Raw genomic sequence first — 7,470 nt, 5'->3', positions numbered from 1 at the left:
TGAGGACCTGGGAGGAGGCTCAAGTCTCTCTTCTCCAGCCTTTAGTACCACCAGGTCTCTCAAATTTCCCTGATGTCCTAAAGGGCCAGAGAGTTAGGAACTCAGAGCCTCTGATTACTTGTGGCAGAGGCTGCTAGATGGTTAACAAAACCGTTTCCTATTATTCCTGGGAAATAACATACGCTGACCATATATCCCAGACATCTTTGTGTTTTTTTATGATCAAGTACTATATCAATATGACTTTTTCTTACTTATGAGAATCTTCCAAATATTACTTGTTTACCCATACTACTTGTTTATTATAATAGTTATAAAATGTATTCCATAATGTAGGCTTATATAATGTTTAACAACTGGACTGTTGAAGGATATAAGGTTATTTGTGGCATTTTGCTATTACCAAATTTTCAATTTAAAATAAATTTACACATACATGTTTTTAACATGTATATGTGAATATTTCTATAGGATATGTTTCTAGAATTGGAATTGCTGCATACCAGGTGTGCAAATTTTAATTTTGGAAGACATATTCCCAAATAACCATGAATTCAATTTATACTTCCACCAAGACTATGGGGAAATTCCTAATTGCCTGTATGCTCAGCCACACTATAAAGTATCAATCTTTTTCTTTTTGTCCAGCTGATGGGCAAACAAATGGTATCCCATGCTTTAAAATTAATTTCTCTAATCACTAGAGAGGCTGTGCATCTCTCATCATATTCATTAGTGGTTTTCACTCGTTCTTCTCTGTGTGGTTCATTTGTCTCTACTGTATCCAGGAATTTTTGCTCAGTTAAACAATTCATTTGTATATTACTACTTTGTTCATTATATTTATTTCGAAACTCTGTTAGCTATATCTTTATCTTTTTCTTAAAAAGGAATTTCAGAATATTCAGAGTGATTTTCTTGAGTCTAAGTTTACTGTATGTAGAGAAAGATTCCCCAAGTCCAGGCTACAGGGAGGCAGCCTGCTTAGTGATTACGGGTGTGGTTGTGGTGTCAGGCTGACCTAGATTAGAACTCAGGTTGTGTCATACACTTTCCTGTAACTCTTACCATCCCTGTGCCTCCATTTCTTCTTGTTAAAAATGACTGTAATAAAAGTACTAAACTCGGAACTGTTTTGAAGCTTAGACAAGATAATAATCACATATCTCTGTTGATGTTTGGCAGAAAGCAACACAATTCTGTAAAGGAATTATCCTTCAATTAAAAAATACATAAATTAAAAAAACACTGTTGTGATAGTTTCAGGTGGACAGCAAAGTGCTCAGCCATAAAAAACATAATGCATACATGTCACCACAATACCTGAAACTTAATAATGCTCAATAAATACTACAAATTAAAATTATTATTTTAGAGATACAAAATTAGACATTGTTTAAGTTTATTACAGGTCCCGGAACCTATCCAGTGAAATTACTCTTAACAACATCTGAGAAGGCTAATAAAATTTAACTTTTCTTAGAGTGGGCATTTCACCTTATGCTTCAGCCAGCCTTATACAATTCCTATTTGCTGGAACACTAAAATGTTCAACTCATTTATTAATTCAGCCGTTACTCTTGTGTTCCTCCTATGTTTAGAGCCCAAGATATTCAATTATCTTAAGAATCCACTTCATTTTCTCTGCATGGAACTCATTCTGTATTCCTTTGGGAAAATTCAACATCCAAATTCCAATGAAACATGAGGAAACTAACAGAGAGACAGGAAGTAGAAAATCAGAAAGACCTGCAAAGATTGTCTAGTTCAACTTCTCATTTTATAGATGAGGAAACTATAGGCCAGAGGAGTAAAAAACGTCTCTAAGGTCACAAGCGAGTCAGTGGGGGAACTGGGATGTCCTGAATCTAAGCCAGCACTCTGTTGACTGAATCACACTGTATTCAAGGACCCACCTCTACTTTTGGCCCAACACAAACTTCAAAAATTAGAAACAAAGAGAAGCACAGGTTAAAGAAAGATCAAAATGAGCCAATGCTATTCAAAGTTTGTCAAGAAATAAGAAGTATAAGACACTCCCCTTGCTGGTTAGGAAAACATAGCTGTGTTTTCACCCAGTCAGACAGCATTCCAGCTCTCCGCTCATTTGTTTTTGCCCTCTCTCAACAGCCCCTATTAACAATGATAATCTACATTTACAGTAAGTGGTAAACAGCAATCCTACAGGTCTGTGGTTGGCAATCCCCAGTCCACATGCCAAATATGGTGCAGGTGCCAATTTCAGGCTGCAAATGAGCCCGCTGCCACACGTGAATTCCCGTTCCTATCATTACTGCAGCTATTACTGATAACAGTCTCCACCCTCTTGACTGGGTTTTTTAAGGACAGCACCTCCCATGCCTTTCCATCAAGCACCAGTCCCATCCTGGCCTTCCAGAATCACAGGTTCAGCAGGTGGACATGCTCCTCTGCAAAGCGAATGACCACTGTTCCCTGTGATAGAAATGAAGAAACAGTCCTAGCAGTTTTTACAGTAAATGCTAAAGGCAAAGGCAAGTCGCTCAGTTGTGTCCAACTCTTTGCGACCCCATGGACTGTAGCCCACCAGGCTCCTCCATCCATGGGATTCTCCAGGCAAGAGTACTGGAGTGGGGTGCCATTGCCTTCTCCAAGTAAATGCTAAATTTCTACCCAAATGTGTTTCCTTTCCTCTCTGTGATCCTAGACCAATACTACATTCTTGATTATTAATATTCATCAAATAGGAATACACTAAAAACAAGAACTGGATAAATCTAAGGGATAGTAAGATCTTTGACTTAAACAGATACAAGGTAACACATTCCCAGGCCTGTAAGGTATGGGTAGAAATCTGGACACAGGAACTATGATTTGTTCATTCAGTTTACTGAGAGTCTACTATGAACAGTACTGATGTCAGCCATTCAGTTTATGAATATCAACAGATACTCTACAAAAGAGTGGTTTAGAATCATTTTAAAGCCAAACTGCCTGACCTTGAATTTTATTTCCTTGAATTTTAAAATAAATAAAATTAAAGGAAATACAATTTATTTATTTATTTTATTTTGTGTCCTTGGGTAAATCAATTCACTTTCCTGAAGTTCATTTTCCTCATCATTATATAAGGATAACAATTGTACCCACTCTACAGATTTTGATGCAAAGATTATTTGAAAGTATTTTATATAGTTCTTACCATAGAGTAAGCACTTCATAATTATCAGATACGATTAAACTTTGTAACTATAACTCACAATTAGAGAGACTTTAGGAAGATTAGCAATCAGAAGATAGCTCCACTGAAAATTTGGAAATGCAGCTGATTGCTGAGTGCTTATTCTGTGTTAGGAGTGTTAAGGCAGTAAGGAAAAGAGAGAAACTGATACTCGTCCTTCCCCAAATGAAGAGATGATATATAATTGAGAAATGTTCTGTAGATCCCAGGTGAAAGATCAGAAAATGTTGGAAATAAAAAAACAAAATGTGAATCTCTTTGCCCAAGGGAAGGTCTCACATGTTTTCTTAGTATTTGGTTGTCTGGGAACAGGTTCAAGGGGAGAGATGTCAGTACCCTGGAGCCTCTGCCAACTGACTCGTTAAGGGGCCGCTGAATCTGAGCTCTGGCTGGGACCCCTTATCACGTTGTTCCCTCCAAGGCTGAGCGGTCCCCTGTGCTGCTAAAGGGGATATGCTTCTGCACATGGCAACGTAGTATGCAACATCTGTCATGAAATGAAACAACCATTTAAAGACTGTGTTAGGAATTATTGGAACTAAAAATTGTATCCATGCTGGACAAATGACAAGCACTCTTTCTAATGCTCTGGAATTTGGTGAACCATCAATTTAAAGCTTCACTATTACCTCTTTCTTGCATTTTTCTGTTTCACTATCCTAGTTGACAGGCTCTTCCTCTACCCTGGACCCTTGGAGTCCCAATCCTTTCTTGCTCCCTCATTTTCACACCAGTATAAAGTGAAATTGCTTTCTTTGACAAACTTAAGTACTTTTTCTTCGTGAAGCTCAAGGCCAATCTTTGACTGGATATTGAAAGTTTTTCTTTTCCTCCACTTCCTTCTTCTCCTGGAACATCACACGCTATTTGATTTTTATATATAGGTATGTCTATGTGTTTGGTAATCAGATTGCCTAGGTCTGATTCTGGACTAGGTACTTAATAGCTGTTAGGCTTTAGTTAAGTTACTTAATCTCTTTGTGCCTCTGTTTCTTCATCTAAGAAATAGTGATTAGTCTCTATCTCATAGGTCTACTATGAAGATTTAAAAAGGTAATACTCGTAAGATGCTTAGAACAGAACCTCACCATAGTGAACACTCAGTAAATATGTGTGCATACATGCACACACATGTGTATGAACACGTGAGTGGTGTATGTGACACTAGGAATGTCCTAGTTCTGGGTCTTAACACCATGCAAGTCTAAACCAAACCTCTAATTTTGATAGCCTCCATTCCCACCCTCTTTCTGTTGCTACAAAATTTTGAACATCTTTAGCAACTATACCCACAGAACTCTCTGACCAGGACCAGAAGCCTTCAATAAATAATACCTAGCTCTCCCAGATTCACTGTGGCACACCCTGGGCTGAGAAGAAACACAAAGCTTCCCAACATATCCTAAGAATAAGGTTCACTTTATTCTTAATTTAATAACTGATAGTGAGGTACTACATTGTCCTGTTAGTAGAAAAGACTTGGGAGTCATATTGTTGGGATATGAGTCTCACATTTGCCATTGCCTTAATGTTTGCATCTATAAAATGGGATGATAATGAAAAATGCATTTGTTATGATGATAAAAGGAGATGATCTCTATAAAGTATCAATCAATGTGAAGCAGGTGGCATGGAGTACTTAATAATACTTTTAACTATTGTTATTACACCCTTTTTCCATTCAGTTGCCTCTGTGTAGGGCTCTCCATTTATATCCAGCAATTGAAAGTTGGGCTGCAGCACTTGCTGACTCCTCCTTGGTGAAGAGTGTATGTCTATTCAGAGAGAATCGTAGATATTTTTTCCTTGAGAAGATAAGAAGAGTTTGGAAACAAGTGGCCATCAAAAGACCAGCGGAGACTGGACAATGGGTTTTGTTGGGCAGTTCCCTGGGATGCCAGCTATATATGAGACTCAATTTCTGATCACAGAAATTGTAAGGCAGATTACAGGATTTGATCAGCAAAATCAATTTCCCCTAAGTAGGCATTTTGGTACAGCTTCCCTGGTGGCTCAGAGGGTAAAGTGTCTGTATGCAATGCAGGAGAACTGGGTTCAATCCCTGGGTTGGGAAGATCCCTTGGAGAAGGAAATGGCAACCCACTCCAGTACTCTTGCCTGGAAAATTCCATGGTTGGAGGAGCGTGGTAGGCTACAGTCTGTGGGATCGCAGAGTCGTACACGAGTGACAAAATACACTATTTCTAAGAGGATTTACAATTGAGAGGAAACATCCGAGTGTGGGATGAAAGTGGACAAAGTTATTCATGGATTCTGCATCTCTGCCTGTAGCAACAGTATTTTTAAAAATTGTTATGAATGTGGTTATATCACTAACGCCTGTTGTTCTGCTGTTATTGCACACACCTGGTGGAGTCCGAGGTAGAGTGTCTATTTTAACCTTTTGGGCTCCTTAGCAGTGGATAAAATAATTTTTCCCCCCTCTGGATCATCTTAATTCACCAAGTAGTTAAATGAAAAAGTAAATAAGTAGTTAAATTAAAAAGTAAATACGGTTGATAGAATTAAATATAATGAATGCAGCAAAACCTAACTAATTTATGGGGAGGAAAAGAGAGTTCTTTACAGAGTGTCTTGGGTGACTTAGTCTCGGAGACACAGAGTGATGAGCTTTGGTAGATACTCAGTACCGAAGTTCCAAGTAAACTCTTCAGGCGGGGGCAGTGATTCAAATGTTACTCCAACAGGAAATGACTCTCCTTGAACAGTACTCTCCTCAGGGCACCCTTGACCTCTGCATTCCTCAGGCTGTAGATGAGCGGGTTCAGCATGGGGTTGAAGAAACTGTGAAACAGGGAAAGGCTCTTCTGCTGCTCCTCAGGGTGGCGGGACTTGGGGGTCATGGACATAACAATGGCACTGCCAAGAAGAGCCTGACCACGAAGAGGTGGGAGGAGCAGGTGGACAAGGCCTTCCTGTAGCCCTCAGCGGACTGGATCCTCAGGATGGTGGCCAGGATGTGCGTGTAGGAGCCCAGCAGCAGGCAGAGGGGCCTGACTAAGAAAAACATGCAGGCAACAAAGAGGACAAGTTGGTTGAACCCGGTATCAGCACAGGCCAGCTTGAGGACAGACAAGATTTCACAGAAGTGGTTGATTTCATGAGGCCCACAGAAGGGCAGCCTCAGGACGAGACCCGCATGGACCAGGGCCAGGAGGGAGCCACATGCCCAGGAAGTCCCCACCAGGCTGATGCCAACTTTCCAGCTCACAATGACAGAATATTGGAGGGGGTGGCAGATGGCCACACACCGATCATAGGACATCACCCCCAGGAGCAGACACTTGGTGTGAGTGAAACTCACAAAGAGAAAGGTCTGTGTAATGCAGCCAGCAAAGGAGATGGGCTTGGCTGAACTCGGGAGGTTGAGCAGCATCTGGGACACTGTGCTACAGGCGTAGGCCATGTCAGCAATGGCCAGGTGTGACAGGAAGAAGGACATGGGGGTGTGCAGTCTGCAGTCCTCACCTCACCTCACCTCACCAGTGAGGTGAGCCCCAGGATGACCCCATTCCCCAGCAGGGTGAGGACATAGAACAGGGAGAAGAGCCCAAAGAGGAGCATCTGAATCCTTGGGCCAAGACAAAGAGCCAGTAGAATGAACTCTATAACTATTGTCTGATTTTCTCCCATTTCACTATGAAAACTATAAAACAGGGTCACTTAGGACAGAATTGTTGAAAACCTCTAGACATTATTTCAAAGAATAGCGTTTTTAAGGGACATGATTTCAAGATGATGACTGCTGCTGCTGCTGCTAAGTCGCATCAGTCATGTCTGATTCTGTGCGACCCCATAGATGGCAGCCCACCAGGCTCCCCCGTCCCTGGGATTCTCCAGGCAAGAACACTGGAGTGGGTTGCCATTTCCTTCTCCAATGCATGAAAGTGAAAAGTGAAAGTGAAGTCGCTCAGTCGTGTCTGACTCTTAGCGACCCCATGGACTGCAGCCTACTAGGCTCCTCCATCCATGGGATTTTCCAGGCAAGAGTACTGGAGTGGGGTGCCATTGCCTTCTCCAAGTTATACATTAAGTTAATCATATAACCTGACATAGAGTTTTACAGAAAGGGATTGTGTCACCATGATAGGTTACCTAGAGCCACTGATGCGTGATGGGCAGAAAGAATGTCCAATCAAAAGAGAAGATAAAATAACCACGACATAGGAATCATTCTGAAGCTGCATGTGTCAAGTTACTAAGGCACATTCCTAAATGACGACAAGTTG

At 40.9% G+C, this 7,470-nt stretch overlaps 1 pseudogene; it reads right to left on the bottom strand.

Annotated features, from left to right (window-relative positions):
* Positions 1-5,742: 5,742 nt before the first annotated feature.
* Positions 5,743-6,874, bottom strand: LOC133246880 (olfactory receptor 2A1/2A42-like; annotated as a pseudogene).
* Positions 6,875-7,470: the final 596 nt, after the last annotated feature.

The sequence above is a fragment of the Bos javanicus genome, chromosome 4 (assembly GCF_032452875.1).
Source record: "Bos javanicus breed banteng chromosome 4, ARS-OSU_banteng_1.0, whole genome shotgun sequence".
NCBI classification, from domain to species: domain Eukaryota; kingdom Metazoa; phylum Chordata; class Mammalia; order Artiodactyla; family Bovidae; genus Bos; species Bos javanicus.
The sequence above is the reverse complement of the archived record's forward strand: the minus strand, read 5'-3'. Positions and strand labels throughout refer to the sequence as shown.